We start from the raw sequence: 18,533 nt of genomic DNA, 5'->3' as shown, positions 1-18,533 counted from the left end.
TTATTCGTGCAGAAATTGAATCATTTGTCGAATTTGTAGATGAAAAAAACAAGTTGTAAGCGTGCATGTTTGATACCTTTTCAAGACAGGTGACTGATAAAATGAATCTCAGAAGTACCAGTGCATGGTTCATTTCTGTGGAACACATTTCTAATGAAATACAAAGGACAGAAATTATACACTTTGTGTTTCAGAAATGTGAGCAACACAGTAGAAATGTCTGGAAAGAGGTGACTGATGATAGCACTGGTGCCTTGGCAGCTAACAAGAAACAAGGTGCACCGAACTCAGTATTGGATCAGTTTGTTTGCCAATATTTTTGACAGACACTGGCAGTTTCCCCCTGCTCATAATGTTTGTGCTAAGCTAGGCTAAACACATCACAAAGCCACAGATTAAAAACTCAAAATGAATGAGTGCAGTATCATAGAAAGTCAGATGTTTCCTTTGGATCCACAAAATGCTAAAATGCTAAACCCAGTTCACCTACATTTGTAAACATGGTTGAAATTTTAAAAAGATGAGTCGGTAACGCAGACATGCATTGTTTGGTTTTGTTTATCCAATAGAGAGAAGGGTCCCTGAAAGGTTGTATTGGTACAATCATAGACACACACATTGTTATTTGGGGAGATTCGGTCTTAAATACTTGCATTCCAAACGAATGTATTTTTAGTTGACCCGTATTGTGTATCGTTGAACTCCTTCAGAAGCAGGTTGCAGGTTGGAAACGTGTTCATTACTGCAAAAAACAGCTTTCCACACATCTGTTGAACAGCTGAGCTCGCCCCTCTGCAACCACTGAGCTCCATCTTTAATAGTTTGTCACTGGAAAATTCATAAATGAATGTCTTTGCAGGAGTTTGTTCTGTTTAGCAGAAAGCAGTCCGGCTGGTGAGCTGAATCCCTCAGAGGTGGAAATTCATGTCAAACTTGAGCCTTGGAATTCTGGGAAACGCATTGAGCGCTACTCCCACAGAAACAGAGTGCATTTCAGAGTATTAGAGTCTATTCCTGCAGTCAGTCACCAACTCCCTCCTGCTCATGGGAGACCGTCATTTCCCCTGTAATCACATTAAGTGCAGAATCTCCCAGAATATTAACTCAAATGGAGAGGAATGTGCAGCGCTCTCACCCGGCCACCCCGGCATTGTCTATACTTCTGAACGCCCTGTTTGTTTTCGATTGTATTTCCTCTCGACCAAAAACAGTGGAGCTTCTCACAGCGGGCTGTGGGATCTCTGCTGCTGCACACACAGATGTTTATCCGATCAACTAAACACTGATATAAGGTTTCATGGACGGGAGAGGGAGGAAGACACGTCTCCAGCAGAGAGGCGAACTGTTGCTCATGAGCTTCTTGTTTCATTCTAAAATAAGAATAGATATAGATATATATCTTAAAATGTATAAAAGTTATGAGCAAACTTTTGGTTGTCATCATGTTTTAAATTCACATGCGTTTATTGATAGCTGTATTTTATTTATTCAACATCTTCAGATCAACATCTCAAGATATAATTAGTGCTTGATAAAAAGCAGACTTTGAGCTGAGGTAATGAGGTATTAAGGAACTGATTCACCCCAATTAAGGTCAGGGTCAGACATGTTAAGCTGTACTGAGCTCACTGTAGTGGGTAGAATTAATTAAGATTAAGAACCTCCAGATTAAAGCAACGAGACATTTTTTTATATCTATCTGCCCTATCTGATCTTATTCTTAACAGACCTTGATTGGCTCCAAAACAGTGGAGCAGAAAATACGTTAACATGGAAATGAGTTAGCATTTTAGCATTTTAGGGCTAACAGTTTTAACGACTTTGTGGTGGGAATAGAGATCTTAATGTGTTGTTCTTCGACATACTGTATGTCAGTAAACATCCCGCTGGTGAACGTCTGGAAGGTCTAAAAAAACAGTGGTTTCTAACAAGTGGCAAAAGGAGATTACAAAACATCATCACGCCGAACGTTAGCCGCCGTTAGCTTAGCGGTGGGGACGTGAAGTCATAACACCCTGACGTTCTGTAGTTGGTTTATAGCATAACATAAACTTTTTACTTCTAGAGATTGCATTTTGGCTTCAACTGCAACAACATTGGTGTTAATATGTGGAGAGAAAACTAAAATACGCACCACCTTTTTGTTGGCACCTGATACCATCTGCCTGATAACAAAAAGATGAGTGTGGTAATCAGTATCATTACGATCTGTAAATAACAAGTGAATGAGAACTCCTTCAAATAAAAACTATATTTATTTCTCGGTGAAAACCGGTTTGCTTCTATATGGAAATTACTGCTTCTGCTGGGTTTGACATACCAATTAAACAAGGTGGAGCACGGAGACTGCTTATTAGATCACTGGAAAGACAGCATTCCTTTGACTGTGCAGGATTATTCCCAAGAAAAGTCCTTGTGAAAAGAGACGTGCAGCCAATACGAAAGAAACCTGAGAGTCAGACTCAGAAAGACATACCGTACAAATGATAACAAATGACTTAGTCCCAAGATGTGTTATATTCCTTCAAACTTTAGGTGGCGATTAAAGGAAAATAAGACGTGGTGTTTTGGAAATACACGTTGCATAGCACACAGACTCAAGAGTCTGTCTGGGACTTAATCCATATTTGCACAGAGAGTGTTTTTTCCACACGTCCCTCCCATGTAATTACACCGCTAAGTGCTTCAGAGGGAGACAGGGAGGAGATCTGGGTGGTCTCCTCACTTCCTCACTCTCTGCAGCACATCAACCGGAGACCTGTGATTCACCGTCATTAGCATTCCACCACTGCAAACTCCCAGGGATGTGAGTGAAGGAGCAGCCTGAAGGTCTCCGTGTTGGACCCTGAATATCTGCTGGGATGATTATTACCTTTTTTAGATATTATTTTGAGCATCATCTCCTCTCTTGCTAATTTTCTTGCTAACTATATTCCTAAGTTATTTATCTAAGTTATAGGTTACTTGTGTTTCAATGACTAGCAGGTGTGTTGCAGGTCTTTACACGTTGAGTTATAGCCAATTCTGTAGAAACGTTCTTACAAACGTTAACGCATCTTAATGCCTTTAAACCTGCAAATGCTCACTTGAAAGAGACATTTGTTGCTCAGTTCAGGCATGACAGTTATGGAGATACATGCAATAAATGTGGTTATTTCACACGCTTGTCATGTTTGGGGTATGTTTATGATGGACTGAGAAGTTTCCCGACTTATTCACCAACATGGGTCACAGTTCAGGCGATGAGACATCAATGTCAGCTTCATCCTCCTGCTGCACAGACAGACATCCAACCCCGGAGACGTTTAAAGCACAAACTCCCAGCAGAGACACAAACATCCTCTTCCCGCTGCTCGGCAACAGGTGCTTGCTGTTAAACAACAATATGACAAAACACTTTCAGCCTTGTCAATCATCATCTATGCCAAAGAAACAATTCTACGCACTGTCAGGACAATGATTCCCTTGTTGTCAAGTTAGTGAAGCCAAAACCAGTCAAACAAAATTAACGTCAGCTCCTGTTTCGTGTTGTGGCACTTACCTGTCAACCACAATCATTTACAGCTTCACGGTTTTGCCACATGTCCAGTGAATGATCCGGGGATTTAAGTTCTGTGTCAGTCATTATTAAGTGGCTTGGAAAAGAGCATCAGCTTGATTCCTTGCATGTAATGCAAAATGTAGGCCTGGCTATACCGAGCCGTAGCTGCCCAGATGCTTTAGCCTGGAGCCATATTGACTCCTGCCTGCCTAGTGGTCAACACAGCCCCGGGCGCTCTTCACGCCATGCCTGAGCCTGCACAGAGACATCAGTCAACAAAGTCAGGCAGGCGTCTGATTGGACGAGACCAGGGCCAAAAAATTCAGATGAAGTCCCCGAGGACCCACAAGGCCATGTTGTAGTACCTCACTAGTTCTTTCAATAACCCTATCAGCAGCTGTTTCTGAATACTGATTTCATATTGACTTTTTCTTCAAATCCACAGCTGCAGCCCTGACTGTGACACTCTGATTTTATCATATTATTCTAAAAAATGTAGACAATATAATAAATACACTACATTTACATAGATTTTTTTTTACTATTTGCAACCGCTTAAAGTGCTTTTACAACAGGAGCTGGCAAGTTGAGCTTCCATGAAACTTAAAAAAGAAAATGCAATCACTAAAGCAGGACCTGCCAACAGACTGAGTCTCCACAAATCTTCTCAACAACTCTTAATAAAATGCACAATCATAACAACGTTGTGAAGCCTGATTGATGCAATCCAAGCATCAAGCGACTTATATGAGTTTTCCTCCATAAATGATCCACTTGATTTAAATCCACTGTTACAATGATGTGTTGAAGCCTGACTGACACTACGATGGTACATCTTTGCCAACATGATAGTGTAAGCATGATTTCCTTCTCAAAAATGTCCTCCTTCGAGCCGGAGTTGAACCAGCGACCTAAGGATGTCAGCTTTGCTTTTCTACAGTCCTCCGCTCTACCAACTGAGCTATCGAAGGGACTACATTGTATGAATATTGTACAAGAACAACGCCAAAAAAGCATGGATATTCATCAAATCTGAGCCTGAATCCTCCATAACTTATCCACTTGATTTAAATCCACTGTTATATTGATGTTGCCTGACTGACACTACGATGGTAATTATTTGCCAACATGATAGTGTAAGCATGATTTCCTTCTCAAAAGTGTCCTCCTTCGAGCCGGAGTTGAACCAGCGACCTAAGGATGTCAGCTTTGCTTTTCTACAGTCCTCCACTCTACCAACTGAGCTATCGAAGGGACGATGTTGTTTAGAGTACAAAACAATGAGGCCACCGGGGACAGACAAAGTCATGTTGTAGTACCTCTATAGTTCTTTCAATAACCCTATCATCTGCTGTTTCTCAATACTGTAGTTAATAAACAAATGATTGAAATGGAATAAGAGGAAAAACAGGTTTTTGAAGTAACTTATGGACTCAATTGAATTATATTGTCGTGAGCTTGTCCAATGATGGAAATTCTTATCTCTATCTTTCCCCAGCTGAGGAACATTCCCCCATACAACAAGAAAACACAGTCCTTCGAGCCGGAGTTGAACCAGCGACATAAGGATGTCAGCTTTGCTTTCCTACAGTCCTCCGCTCTACCAACTGAGCTATCGAAGGGACTACATCGTATGAATATTGTACAAAAACAACGCCAAAAAAACAGTGGATATTCATCAAATCTGAGCCTGAATCCTCCATAACTTATGCACTTGATTTAAATCCACTGTTATAATGATGTTGTGAAACCTGACTGACACTACGATGGTAATTATTTGCCAACATGATAGTGTAAGCATGATGTCCTTCTCAAAAGTGTCCTCCTTCGAGCCGGAGTTGAACCAGCGACCTAAGGATGTCAGCTTTGCTTTTCTACAGTCCTCCGCTCTACCAACTGAGCTATCGAAGGGACGATGTTGTTTAGAGTACAAAACAATGAGGCCCCCGGGGACCTACAAGGTCATGTTGTAGTACCTCTATAGTTCTTTCAATAACCCTATCATCTGCTGTTTCTCAATACTGTAGTTAATAAACAAATGATTGAAATGGAATAAGAGGAAAAACTGGTTTTTGAAGTAACTTATGGAGTCAATTGAATTATAACGAGTGAGCTTGTCCAATGATGGAAATTCTTATCTCTATCTTTCCCCAGCTGACCAACATTCCCTCTATACAACAAGAAAACACTGTCCTTCGAGCCGGAGTTGAACCAGCGACCTAAGGATGTCAGCTTTGCTCTCTACAGTCCTCCGCTCTACCAACTGAGCTATCGAAGGGACTTCATCGTATGAATATTGTACAAGAACAACACCAAAAAACAGTGGATATTCATCAAATCTGAGCCTGAATCCTCCATAACTTATGCACTTGATTTAAATCCACTGTCATAATGATGTTGTGAAACCTGACTGACACTACGATGGTAATTATTTGCCAACATGATAGTGTAAGCATGATTTCCTTCTAAAAAGTGTCCTCCTTCGAGCCGGAGTTGAACCAGCGACCTAAGGATGTCAGCTTTGCTTTCCTACAGTCCTCCGCTCTACCAACTGAGCTATCGAAGGGACTCTGTTGTTGAGAGTACCAAACAATGAGGCCCCCGGGGACCTACAAAGTCATGTTGTAGTACCTCTATAGTGCTTTCAATAACCCTATCATCTGCTGTTTCTCAATACTGTAGTTAATAAACAAATGATTGAAATGGAATAAGAGGAAAAACTGGTTTTTGAAGTAACTTATGGACTCAATTGAATTATATTGTAGTGAGCTTGTCCAATGATGGAAATTCTTATCTCTATCTTTCTTCATCTGACCAACATTCCCTCTATACAAGAAGAAAACACTGTCCTTCGAGCCGGAGTTGAACCAGCGACCTAAGGATGTCAGCTTTGGATCCTACAGTCCTCCTATCTACCAACTGAGCTATCGAAGGGGCTACATCGTATGAATATTGTACAAAAACAACGCCAAAAAACAGTGGATATTCATCAAATCTGAGCCTGAATCCTCCATAACTTATGCACTTGATTTAAATCCACTGTCATAATGATGTTGTGAAGCCTGACTGACACTACGATGGTAGATCTTTGCCAACATGATAGTGTAAGCATGATTTCCTTCTCAAAAGTATCCTCCTTCGAGCCGGAGTTGAACCAGCGACCTAAGGATGTCAGCTTTGCTTTCCTACAGTCCTCCGCTCTACCAACTGAGCTATCGAAGGGACGATGTTGTTTAGAGTACAAAACAATGAGGCCACCGGGGACAGACAAAGTCATGTTGTAGTACCTCTATAGTTCTTTCAATAACCCTATTATCTGCTGTTTCTCAATACTGTAGTTAATAAACAAATGATTGAAATGGAATAAGAGGAAAAAACAGGTTTTTGAAGTAACTTATGGACTCAATTGAATTATAACGAGTGAGCTTGTCCAATGATGGAAATTCTTATCTCTATCTTTCTTCATCTGACGAACATTCCCTCTACAAGAAGAAAACACTGTCCTTCGAGCCGGAGTTGAACCAGCGACCTAAGGATGTCAGCTTTGGATCCTACAGTCCTCCGCTCTACCAACTGAGCTATCGAAGGGACTTCATTGTATGAATATTGTATGAAAATAATGGCAAAAAACAGTGGATATTCATCAAATCTGAGCCTGAATCCTCCATAACTTATGCACTTGATTTAAATCCACTGTCATAATGATGTTGTGAAGCCTGACTGACACTACGATGGTAATTATTTGCCAACATGATAGTGTAAGCATGATTTCCTTCTCAAAAGTATCCTCCTTCGAGCCGGAGTTGAACCAGCGACCTAAGGATGTCAGCTTTGCTTTCCTACAGTCCTCCGCTCTACCAACTGAGCTATCAAAGGGACTCTGTTGTGTAGAGTACAAAACAATGAGGCCCCCGGGGACCTACAAGGTCATGTTGTAGTACCTCTATAGTTCTTTCAATAACCCTATCTGCTGTTTCTCAATACTGTAGTTAATAAACAAATGATTGAAATGGAATAAGAGGAAAAACAGGTTTTGAAGTAACTTATGGACTCAATTGAATTATAACGAGTGAGCTTGTCCAATGATGGAAATTCTTATCTCTATCTTTCTTCATCTGACGAACATTCCCTCTACAAGAAGAAAACACTGTCCTTCGAGCCGGAGTTGAACCAGCGACCTAAGGATGTCAGCTTTGGATCCTACAGTCCTCCGCTCTACCAACTGAGCTATCGAAGGGACTTCATTGTATGAATATTGTATGAAAATAATGGCAAAAAACAGTGGATATTCATCAAATCTGAGCCTGAATCCTCCATAACTTATGCACTTGATTTAAATCCACTGTCATAATGATGTTGTGAAGCCTGACTGACACTACGATGGTACATCTTTGCCAACATGATAGTGTAAGCATGATTTCCTTCTCAAAAGTATCCTCCTTCGAGCCGGATTTGAACCAGCGACCTAAGGATGTCAGCTTTGCTTTTCTACAGTCCTCCGCTCTACCAACTGAGCTATCGAAGGGACTCTGTTGTTTAGAGTACAAAACAGTGAGGCCCCCGGGGACAGACAAAGTCATGTTGTAGTACCTCTATAGTGCTTTCAATAACCCTATCATCTGCTGTTTCTCAATACTGTAGTTAATAAACAAATGATTGAAATGGAATAAGAGGAAAAACAGGTTTTTGAAGTAACTTATGGACTCAATTGAATTATATTGTAGTGAGCTTGTCCAATGATGGAAATTCTTATCTCTATCTTTCCCCAGCTGACGAACATTCCCTCTATACAACCAGAAAACACTGTCCTTCGAGCCGGAGTTGAACCAGCGACCTAAGGATGTCAGCTTTGCTTTCCTACAGTCCTCCGCTCTACCAACTGAGCTATCGAAGGGACTACATCGTATGAATATTGTACAAAAACAACGCCAAAAAAGCATGGATATTCATCAAATCTGAGCCTGAATCCTCCATAACTTATCACTTGATTTAAATCCACTGTTATAATGATGTTGTGAAGCCTGACTGACACTACGATGGTAATTATTTGCCAACATGATAGTGTAAGCATGATTTCCTTCTCAAAAGTGTCCTCCTTCGAGTTGAACCAGCGACCTAAGGATATGTCTTGTCAATTCTCCGGCCGTAACTACAAATAAACCATCAGTGTTTGCCATCAAGTTCCAGCTCTCCCCGTGTCTCTCTGAGTTTCGTCTCAATTACTTCAGAAGATTCAATCACATTTTCCAATAAACACCTGATCTCTTTACAACCTCTTAAAGAGCTTTTACAACGCAAATCAGCATCCACACGGTAAAGATGCACAGTAGTATCTTGACTCTATATCCCCATTTGATGAATACTTTTCTTCCTGTGCAGCTGGAAAACTCTCCTCCTTCGAGCCGGATTTGAACCAGCGACCTAAGGATTTCAGCTTTGCTCTCTACAGTCCTCCGCTCTACCAACTGAGCTATCGAAGGGGATAATTCCTTTTTGCTTTCGTTTCTCTTTATTGATATTGTTAGCAAATGTGAGCTATGGAAGGCAGGTGCTGATTGGACTAGGGCCAAAAACTCAGACGAACATCCCGGGGTCCCACAGCGTCACTTTATAGGACTAATTCTTTCACTCCATCAGCGACTGATTCTGAATACTCATTACATATCAATATTTTCCAATACACAGCTGATCTCTTTTATTCTCTTTCCATCCTCTTAAAGTGCTTTTACAATGCAAAGCACCATCCACTATTTATTCACACACGCAAAGATGCATGCACAGTAGTATCTTGGCTCTATTTGATGAATACTTTTCTTCCTGTGCAGCTGGAAAACTCTCCTCCTTCGAGCCGGATTTGAACCAGCGACCTAAGGATTTCAGCTTTGCTCTCTACAGTCCTCCGCTCTACCAACTGAGCTATCGAAGGGGATAATTCCTTTTGCTTTCGTCTCTCTTTGTGCTGAGCTATCGAAGGGGATAAGTGTATGTTGCTTTTGTGTCTGAGTGTTGTTATCGTTACTTATCCAAAATCTCAAATGAACATCCCGGGGTCCCACAGGGTCACGTTATAGGACCTAAGTGACACTATCAGCGGCTGACTTATTTCATATCGATATTTTCGAATACACAGCTGACAGTTTATCGATCTCTTTTATACTCTTTCTATCCTTCTATCAACGTAAGTCAGCATTCACTATGTGCTCACACACGGAGACAGGTTGCACTACTGACACAATATGAGTAAATTGTATATAATTAGAAAAGTATCCTCCTTCGAGCCGGATTTGAACCAGCGACCTAAGGATTTCAGCTTTGATTATCTACAGTCCTCCGCTCTACCAACTGAGCTATCGAAGGGGCACAGACAGATAGATCCTCATGGTGTCTGGTTGTCGTCATTGATGGTAAATAGGATTCAACAGCACAATTGGAACAGTAATCAGAATCAGAATCAGAATAAACAAGGTAGATAAACACACAGTTTTGCTGTGTCAAGTTTTTATTGTGCGTGAACAGACAATACATTCCTCACTCCAACCACAAACTGACATGCCTGCTTGTACAGTAGTAATGATGCAATGCCTCGCTGACAGTCGGGAAATGCTCGGTCAGGTGGCTGCTTGCCAAATCGAGTGCATCAGCGTGATTCATCTTCACCAATAAAAACGTTCACCTGTGCAGGTGTTGAGAGATGGTGTCAGGGTGAAATCAGGTAGCTGTTTCAATGCTGTGACTGCAGACCTGGGACAGACTCATGTTGAAATGTACCTGACTTTTTAAAGAAGATTCAGGTCTACATTTTCTCATGTAGGCGTATAACATCCTGTGTTTGAATATATTGTTTTAGCAGGACGTTGTAGGTGTGTTTTCTGTGTATTTTATGTTGTGTACTCTATTTATTTGTATATTTCTACATTTGAGAGGTGTATATCACTGTAAAAAAATATGTTTCCCATTTCAAAGTCAAAATATTATATCTCTAATCCAATCTTATAATATTATACCATATCATAAATACCATAAATAGAGGCTAAATGTGAGGAAAGCACAGCATTTCTATGTTTTCTTCAAATTCAAGTGCAATGTGTTTTTTAAAATGCTGCTTTAACAAAATAATTTCCCATTTTAGGATCAATAAAGTGTGTCTCATCTAATCCAGTATCCAGTATGAAAATTGCCGAATAAACAGAGGGTCGGTTTCACATATAATCAATGTTTCTGTGTCATTAAAATGCAGACTTTTGTGAAACTGAAACACTGCTCGCTCCGCCGTTCTGTATTCATGTCCTCCACCCTGTGTTTGCGGCATGTTCCTGCAAATCCACCGTGTCTCGACTTGACTTGACTTTCCTCTCTGAATGAATCGGGGCCCAGCTGTTGACTAATAGTCCACATTCACTGCTAAAAAAACACCATGTCACCACTCCCTGTGTCCAAAGTGTGGGTGGTGGGACCAGGGAGGGGCTGTCTGAGTACATAGGGTGGGGGTTGGGGGTTGGGGGTTGGGGGGTGGCAGAGCAGGTTGTTGTAGCATTGTATTGTTTGACTGACAGTGGGACAGCGCGGGGGAACGGGTGGTCCCGACCCGGAGACAATGCCTGAGAACACGCTGCCTCTCAGCTAAGCCCCCTTTGTGTGGCAGGGTGGGAAACCCCTTACAAATAGCCCGTCACCAGCCATGATTCATGCCTTTATCGTGACTTGGGAATCTGCTCGCTGGTCTGAGATGTTGTGCACGGTTAGGAGGACTAACCTGGAGATTCATTTGTTTATGTTCAACTTCAAGGAGAGTTGCAATTGCAAACTTGCTCTAAAACACACTGAAAAACATTGTGTAATCTACAGAAATGTGCACGTATTAAACTGGGGAAAACTGCCAAAAAGGAGTCAGCAATATCTATCAGTAATCACAATCAGAAACTTTGAAAATTCAAGACGATTATGTAGGAATGTAAATATCCTTCACATATATTGCGCAATCCCACTACTTGTGTGCAAAATATGCTTTATTTTTCTACAATTTATGAATGTTATTACTGCCTCTTTTAGTACTTTTATATGTTCACTTACTGCTAATGATTTGTTATACTTTACCGTGGCTGTGTATTTGTATGATGTGTATTTGCCTGTTTTATAACATGTGAGTCCACCCTGTTTGCTTGGGCCTTTTCCTGCAGCGTACCTTGTTGTTATGGCGGTAAAAATGTACCCACTGTGGGACGAGTAAAGGATTTCCGATTCTGATTATGGATCAAATATATTTCCCTTGGTGTGCAGAAGTTGTTTCGTCCTTAAAGAAGACATTGTGACTTAAATGTATTGCTTATTTCCACTGAGTCGGAGTGGATGACGGATGGTCCAATGGAGTTTGACTAGGTGGAGGAGGGTGCAGTAAAGCTACACAATTTCCTCTTTATCACTTTGGGTTATGAATGCCGTATCTGTATGAATGCTATCTGCACTTTTTGGTTAGATTATTGGCTGAATATGACTTGTTTCTCACAAACTGTTCATGTTTATTGCAGATATATAGTTTTCTTCGTGTTGCATAAAGAGAAAAATATGGATTTCCGTTTCTTTGTGCGTACAATTTAAACGCATGACCTGCTAACTTTTCACATGCTTAGAGCAGAGCACACATGAAAGAGGCAATTAATGAAATGTGATTCACAATATAGTGTAGAAAATCTACATTTTATTCCAATAAATGAGTACTATTCCACTCATCTTATTCAATTACTCTGTATAATAATTAATGCTGCATTGTACAGGCTACAACAAGCATATGTTTAGGACAGATAAACAGATTACATGTGCAACCATACAATGCTGGTAACCTATAAATGTTGCACTATATTCATTCACTGTCATTCACTAAACATCCTGTGACCTTTGCTTCTATTCACGAGGCCGTCGTAGGGTCGTTAGCTCGGTCGTAGCGGCTCCGATAAACAAAATGTTCATCTGTTATTTATTTTTCTGTTTACTTCACCTCACCAGACTCACAATGTGAAACTCAATCTGGGCTTTAGGAAGAACACACCTCCTGAAGTTGAGGCTGTTTATTCAGAAGATTAGGATTGTATTCAGTGAGGAAAGGAGGGGGGGGGGAACATGTTAGAGTATCTGCTTACATTCGGCCCAATTAACAATACAATGGCGCAGGGATTTGCAAAGAATCAAGTCGGCCTATTTGTCAGCATACATCTGTTAATTATTTGTGTAAATTAGGTCCCAAACAATAATTATCACCTACAATTAGGTCAGGGGAGAGGGGAGAAGGAACTGTCATTAATTGTGTTTAAAATGCTGACAACACCAATTAGCCGCTCGATTCGTCCCCGCTGCCACCCAAAGACTGCTCCCCCTGTTATGGGGATGAAACTCACCCCCCCCCCCCCCTCCCACCTCCCCCGCCCCAAACCCAATACACAGAGCGCCCAGTCATACTGGTTCAGCTAGTCAGCCATTCAGCTCCAGCACACAGGAACATACAGGGCTGTAATGTAATCTGGCATGAGGTCATGAAATGTGTGGGCAAATCGTTCTCAGCATGGAAAATGATACAGAGGTAATGGCGCTGATAGTGAGCCTGGGAGTAGCATTTGGAAGGTCAGTGTGGATTTTCTGAGTAGCCAAATGTCCTGATGAAGTGTCCTTGAACTGTGAGCAGCTTAGTCAGTCGATGTCCTCGAAAAGTAGATAACACACGTACATAGACTGCAACAAGTTCAGATTAAAATCCAACGGCAAAAAATGAAGAAGCATCCCTTCTGTTCAGATGCAACCCTGTGTCCTTCAACGGACATGACCCTGGATGAAAGATGCAGGGCTTTATTGTCCTGTGCACAGTACTGTGTAGAGATGGGAAGACTACCAGACTACTTGGTAAAGGTTAATAAAGATCATACTAAGGCCTGAATAAGGTATGTATCATCTAACTTGACATTAAAAATCAAAGTCGACTGAGCGTTACACTTTTTATCTCCAATATTTTCTCCTTTTTTCTTTTCAAACTTCAGATTTTTATTCAAATGTCGACTTTTTTCAATTTCCAACTATTTCTTCAAAATGTTCAAAATATCGGATTTTTTTTCAAATGTTTAACTTTTAAAAATGTGTCACTATTTTCTGATTGTTCTAACTCCTTCTTCATGTGGCCCTCAGCATCTTCTTTTAGAAATTCCCAATTTTAGATTTTCTTTTCAAACTTCAGATTTTTTCTCAGATTTCGACTTTTTGGAATTTTCGACAATTCTTTCAAAAATATAATTTTTTTCCTAAAAATTTTGACTTTTTTTTCAAATTTCTTTTTTTTTTCTCCAAATGTTCACTTTTAAAACTGCCGACTACTTCTTCAAAGTTCTGACTTTTTCCTAAAACTGCACATAAAGCCGTTTCCTGGGTGAAATGATTGTAGGCATACATTTCTAACCCCTGAGGCGCCCTCCAGCCACTAATCCACACTCTATACTTGAGCAGAGCGAGACTTGAGTTCCAAGCCAAGTCACCACAGAATGGGCTCCAGTCACCCAAACATCCTCATTATGTGGACTTTGATTGGTACCTTATTTGCAGAATTTGCGCTTTAATGTAATCCAAATCCAACGCAAGAGATATTGAAATGTGCTTGTCTGGGAACAGTATTTGTAAGAGACAAGGGCGTTCAGTAACTTTCACACCATGGCAGCAGACCAGTGTGTGTCCCTGATTCGTCATGCTCTGAATGGGAGTGTCAGTAAAATGCTCGCATTGTAACAGAACGTAAAACAAACTGAGCTCAAGAGACTTCAGCCCACAGTGTCTTTAAAGTGAGACTCAATAACCTTTGAAAGAACCAATGAATCAAGGAACTTCTCCCTTATGTGCTCTGGTATGGCCAATGGTGGCTACTGATAGCAAACCTTTAAGATATGTATTTATTCATGACAGTTCAGAGACAGCCTGCACCAAACCAGCCCTGGAGAAGCTCTATATGAGTTAGTCAGCACTCCCTTTTCATCTCACACACACAGTCACCTATTATTGATTTAAAAAACACAGATAACTCAAGTTCCTTCATGCAGAGTCATGCATCTGTCTTTGCTTTGCTCGGCTGACATTGGAGTGCCTTGCTGAAGGACACTGCAGCAGCAGGCCCTTCTGAAGGAGGAGGAGGATCTGTTTCCTGCTGACTCGCCAAACCCGGCTCCTTCCTGCCGGTGTGCAGGACGACTTTAACCTCTCCCTTTATGGGCTGTGGGAGTTGTTGTGAATCGCTCTGCCTCCCAGATGACTGGACGTTTATTATCTCCACCATCAATAGTGTCAGATGAATCTGCTAGGAGAAACTCATTGTTGGTTTTCCAAGACTCACCGATGGGTTTGAGGCTGAATCATAACTGTTAATTGCGTCATCATGCATGAGTCAGCTTCCGGTGAAACACCTCCATGATTACATTTAATCCCCTCATTATATTTGTTATGTATCACTGAGCAGCAGCGTGTCAATGCTTTTGTTTCCAAAGAAATATTCATTTGATCATTTTTGAAATAATATAATTACACTTGGTACATTTCCTCAAGTACTGTACTTGGAAATGTACTTTTTACATTATTCTGCTTGATATTTTGACTCCACTTCATTTATTTTACAGATGTTTTCTGCCCGATGGTGTATAACGTATTTCAAATCAACCCCACTTTCAGCAAGTGCAACATTAAAGTGATGAACACAAAAACGCATCAATAATTGTAAGACAGTAATGTAATATATAAGGTGCTTTTACTTGAAACAGAGTATTTCTAAACTGTTGCACTGCCTAAGTAAATCATCTCTTCCACCCATGCACTCGTGAAGGAGATCCCACTGCACGTTTCAATGCTTTTTCTCAACATCTTTTGCTCTAAATCACAGATTCAAGGCTTTCAAATAGTCCCTCTATAGAAGCGGAGCTGCACATTTAGTTTGCATATGCTGAATTTAAAATGTGACTTGTTGTATGACCTTCATTTTGTCTGCATGCGAGGAACCACCCGGTGCAGGCTTCCTCCAGAGCAGCGCTGAGACAAAACGTGGATGTGTGAAGGCTTCTTTTGCAGATTGACAGATACGATTTTTTATCAACAAAGCACTGAAAAACAAAAAAGGGCAGAAAGTCGGGAATTTGTAGCAATGCATCCTCTGATCCCTGCACGTAAAAACAATGAGTGAACTGGAGCTGATTCCACATTTACCCAACAACAATGCAGCAGAGAATCCATTCTCCTGTCACAATGGAGTAGAAAGTGGGGTAAAAATCCACACAATTACACATGGATAATACCTACAGGCATATCAGTTATTGAGCTACTCTAAAACAAACCCCAAAGATGATTAAAACAATGCACTAAATTGGATATCACCGATGCAGCTAATTCAACAAATTAACAAATGAGCCCAAAACACGCCGCTGTGAACCCGGTTAATTTCCATTAAATGATAACACATTCCAGCCCATTCACGTTTTTTTATTTGCGTATTCATAAATTCCGGGCACGGGCGCATGAACCTCAACCTTTGTTAATATGAATATATTGTGAGGCATTTGCATAATCCACTTCATAATCCACTGCAGCACTCGGCGGCGACAAAGATAAGGAGGGGTAGCCACTGTTTCTCCTGGGAACGCTACACAGATAAACGGAGGAAGAGAGACCCACTTTCTGCTCCTATTATGAGATATAAAAAGAGGGAAGGCTTTGCAAAACTTTCCACTTTTCAATGCATTTCCCTTTTCAGAGACAGACGGTGGTGGAATATCATTATTTGTATGTTTTTTATTCTGTTTTTATTTCACAGACGTTGAAATTTAGGCGAGATGCATGGGTTATTTATGTATCCGCCACCCGACACAGCATGCTGATTTTATTACCGCTGCTTCACCGAGACGCTGAAATATCGTTCTCTTGCTCAAAATGTTTTTCACACAGAAATTGAAAAACTCCAGCGTGCAGCGGGGAGGAATCACAGGGCGACAAATGAGCAAACAGAAAGCAAACTCCCCGCTTGTCCTGAACATCACTAATGAGAACCCTTTTAGCTTCAAAATATATGGAAGTGTGTGTGTGTGTGTGTGTGTGTGTGTGTGTGTGTGTGTGTGTGTGTGTGTGTGTGTGTGTGTGCTGTGTGTGTGTGTGTGTGTGTGTGTGTGTGTGTGTGTGCACCTGTGTGTACGTGCATGACTCTGTGTGTGTGTGTGTGTGTGTGTGTGTGTGTGTGTGTGTGTGTGTCGTGACAGTGAAAAGCTCTCTTAAGTCCCCCAATCTTTCCAAATTGGCCTCTGGGATGACGCCACCACAGAACTACATCCATCCCCGCTGTGCTGCATGCATTCCTGGTATGTGTGTGTGTGTGTGTGTGTGTGTGTGTGTGTGTGTGTGTGTGTGTGTGTGTGTGTGTGTGTGTGTGTGTGTGTGTGTGTGTGTGTGTGTGTGTGTGTGTGTGTGTGTGTTTGGACAATGGCAACACTTCCTTTTTGGCCTAATAGGTAGGGAGCCCCAGCCATTGTGGCCTGATTAGGGCTCCCATTCAAGCTCTCTGGGATTTCTAATTGCGAGGCCTTGTGCAGCGAACTCCCCCTCACTTCCCACCCCGCTACACTCCCCTCACGACTACTGTAAGACTTAATGAGACACAATTACTGCCCCCTAGGAGTCCTGCAGCGAGCCAATCACAAAGAGAGACAAAGACCCCCAGTGAATGGCCACTCAGCGGAAAAAGAGACAGAGGGAGGGAGCGGGAGGGAGGGGGGAATCACAAGCCCTCATTGTCCAGAGAAAGCACAGAGAGAAGCCTTTTTTTTTGGGGGGAGAAATATAAATGTTTTTATTTAATGCCGGCTCATAATTAGGCCCCTGAGAGGGAGAGGGAGAGCCAAAGGAGTGGAGAGGGCGGGGAGTTCAATGGGGAAAAAGGCCCAAAAGGTACAAAAGATGAAGAATGACATGTTAGATGTGCAAAGACGGAGGGAGGCAGGGAGGGAGGGAGTAAAGAAGAGGGGACAAATAGATACGGAGGTGAAAAAAACACAGAAATAGAAAAAGAGAACAAAACCAAGTGGAAAAACTTGACAGGACTTTCTTCTTTTCTTCTCTTTTTTAAGCTTTCTGAGCCTGACGTTGAGTGATGTGCGCCAGGCGGAGTGAAGTCGCAGGTCCGGCACTTCACGTTTGGCTCAAGAGGTGAAATATTCCTTCGATTTGAGGAGCCTTTCTGCCAAAACTATGTGGGAAGCCACGCAACAAGAGTCTGGATTTAGAAAGAGCTGCAACAACAGATTAGTAAGGCACCATTTGCACACAGCTCTTGACTGTATGGGAACATTTACTGTATTATTCCTCTAGAATAATACAGATATTGTTTCGAGCAGTCACGTCTGGGGATTCTGAGGCGTTCTCATCGAGCAGGGGGGGGGGGGGGGTTTGCGAAAGCTGAGCCTCGGTATGATGTTCTCAAGGAATATCTGAGACAACAGATATCAGCGAGCAAATAAAAGACTAAACGTCGATCAGTTCTCTTGAGAAGTGTTGCGTTCCTGGAGGAATTCAGTGCGCCGTACAACACCCACCCAGCAGGGGGGATGGCAGGTGTGATCTGAAACAAAAAAAAGGAATGAATAATAAAGGGGTTTGATTTTATTTCTTCCCAGGATGCGTGATCGTCGACAGAGAGAGAGAGAGCTTTGAATGTTCAGAAACTGTTTGGAAAAAGCTAACTGGACAATCGTTGTCTTGGAAAGAATTTAATCTACGAAAATCTTAGTCACACTTGTTGCCCTTCGCCAAACGACCAGACAACAATGTCAGCACACACACACACACACACACACACACACACACACACACACACACACACACACACACACACACACACACACACACACACACACACACACACACACACACACACACACACACACAATTTCAGTTAGTGTTCATTGGGATTTTTTTAGGGAAATCTGTGCAGAAAAAA

General features: G+C 41.6%; 16 non-coding genes across 16 annotated transcripts; all 16 read right to left on the bottom strand.

Annotated features, from left to right (window-relative positions):
* Positions 1–4,424: 4,424 nt before the first annotated feature.
* Positions 4,425–4,512, bottom strand: trnay-gua (transfer RNA tyrosine (anticodon GUA)). The gene is given in 2 exon segments: positions 4,425–4,460; positions 4,476–4,512. It is a non-coding gene; the product is annotated as a tRNA-Tyr (tRNA).
* A 195-nt stretch (positions 4,513–4,707) lies between these two features.
* On the bottom strand, positions 4,708–4,795 carry trnay-gua (transfer RNA tyrosine (anticodon GUA)). The gene is given in 2 exon segments: positions 4,708–4,743; positions 4,759–4,795. It is a non-coding gene; the product is annotated as a tRNA-Tyr (tRNA).
* A 280-nt stretch (positions 4,796–5,075) lies between these two features.
* Positions 5,076–5,163, bottom strand: trnay-gua (transfer RNA tyrosine (anticodon GUA)). Its single transcript is given in 2 exon segments — positions 5,076–5,111; positions 5,127–5,163. It is a non-coding gene; the product is annotated as a tRNA-Tyr (tRNA).
* Positions 5,164–5,364: 201 nt separating this feature from the next.
* trnay-gua (transfer RNA tyrosine (anticodon GUA)) lies at positions 5,365–5,452 on the bottom strand. Its single transcript is given in 2 exon segments — positions 5,365–5,400; positions 5,416–5,452. It is a non-coding gene; the product is annotated as a tRNA-Tyr (tRNA).
* Positions 5,453–5,732: 280 nt separating this feature from the next.
* Positions 5,733–5,819, bottom strand: trnay-gua (transfer RNA tyrosine (anticodon GUA)). Its single transcript is given in 2 exon segments — positions 5,733–5,768; positions 5,783–5,819. It is a non-coding gene; the product is annotated as a tRNA-Tyr (tRNA).
* Positions 5,820–6,019: 200 nt separating this feature from the next.
* Positions 6,020–6,107, bottom strand: trnay-gua (transfer RNA tyrosine (anticodon GUA)). Its single transcript is given in 2 exon segments — positions 6,020–6,055; positions 6,071–6,107. It is a non-coding gene; the product is annotated as a tRNA-Tyr (tRNA).
* Positions 6,108–6,388: 281 nt separating this feature from the next.
* On the bottom strand, positions 6,389–6,475 carry trnay-gua (transfer RNA tyrosine (anticodon GUA)). Its single transcript is given in 2 exon segments — positions 6,389–6,424; positions 6,439–6,475. It is a non-coding gene; the product is annotated as a tRNA-Tyr (tRNA).
* Positions 6,476–6,675: 200 nt separating this feature from the next.
* trnay-gua (transfer RNA tyrosine (anticodon GUA)) lies at positions 6,676–6,763 on the bottom strand. The gene is given in 2 exon segments: positions 6,676–6,711; positions 6,727–6,763. It is a non-coding gene; the product is annotated as a tRNA-Tyr (tRNA).
* Positions 6,764–7,042: 279 nt separating this feature from the next.
* On the bottom strand, positions 7,043–7,129 carry trnay-gua (transfer RNA tyrosine (anticodon GUA)). The gene is given in 2 exon segments: positions 7,043–7,078; positions 7,093–7,129. It is a non-coding gene; the product is annotated as a tRNA-Tyr (tRNA).
* A 200-nt stretch (positions 7,130–7,329) lies between these two features.
* On the bottom strand, positions 7,330–7,417 carry trnay-gua (transfer RNA tyrosine (anticodon GUA)). Its single transcript is given in 2 exon segments — positions 7,330–7,365; positions 7,381–7,417. It is a non-coding gene; the product is annotated as a tRNA-Tyr (tRNA).
* A 274-nt stretch (positions 7,418–7,691) lies between these two features.
* On the bottom strand, positions 7,692–7,778 carry trnay-gua (transfer RNA tyrosine (anticodon GUA)). The gene is given in 2 exon segments: positions 7,692–7,727; positions 7,742–7,778. It is a non-coding gene; the product is annotated as a tRNA-Tyr (tRNA).
* Positions 7,779–7,978: 200 nt separating this feature from the next.
* trnay-gua (transfer RNA tyrosine (anticodon GUA)) lies at positions 7,979–8,066 on the bottom strand. The gene is given in 2 exon segments: positions 7,979–8,014; positions 8,030–8,066. It is a non-coding gene; the product is annotated as a tRNA-Tyr (tRNA).
* Positions 8,067–8,347: 281 nt separating this feature from the next.
* On the bottom strand, positions 8,348–8,435 carry trnay-gua (transfer RNA tyrosine (anticodon GUA)). The gene is given in 2 exon segments: positions 8,348–8,383; positions 8,399–8,435. It is a non-coding gene; the product is annotated as a tRNA-Tyr (tRNA).
* Positions 8,436–8,934: 499 nt separating this feature from the next.
* On the bottom strand, positions 8,935–9,021 carry trnay-gua (transfer RNA tyrosine (anticodon GUA)). Its single transcript is given in 2 exon segments — positions 8,935–8,970; positions 8,985–9,021. It is a non-coding gene; the product is annotated as a tRNA-Tyr (tRNA).
* Positions 9,022–9,380: 359 nt separating this feature from the next.
* Positions 9,381–9,467, bottom strand: trnay-gua (transfer RNA tyrosine (anticodon GUA)). Its single transcript is given in 2 exon segments — positions 9,381–9,416; positions 9,431–9,467. It is a non-coding gene; the product is annotated as a tRNA-Tyr (tRNA).
* Positions 9,468–9,810: 343 nt separating this feature from the next.
* trnay-gua (transfer RNA tyrosine (anticodon GUA)) lies at positions 9,811–9,898 on the bottom strand. Its single transcript is given in 2 exon segments — positions 9,811–9,846; positions 9,862–9,898. It is a non-coding gene; the product is annotated as a tRNA-Tyr (tRNA).
* Between the last annotated feature and the right edge of the window lie 8,635 nt (positions 9,899–18,533).

Source organism: Eleginops maclovinus, chromosome 6, assembly GCF_036324505.1.
Source record: "Eleginops maclovinus isolate JMC-PN-2008 ecotype Puerto Natales chromosome 6, JC_Emac_rtc_rv5, whole genome shotgun sequence".
NCBI lineage: Eukaryota > Metazoa > Chordata > Actinopteri > Perciformes > Eleginopidae > Eleginops > Eleginops maclovinus.
Note: the sequence above shows the minus strand (reverse complement) of the source record. Positions and strands in the feature narration are given on the sequence as shown.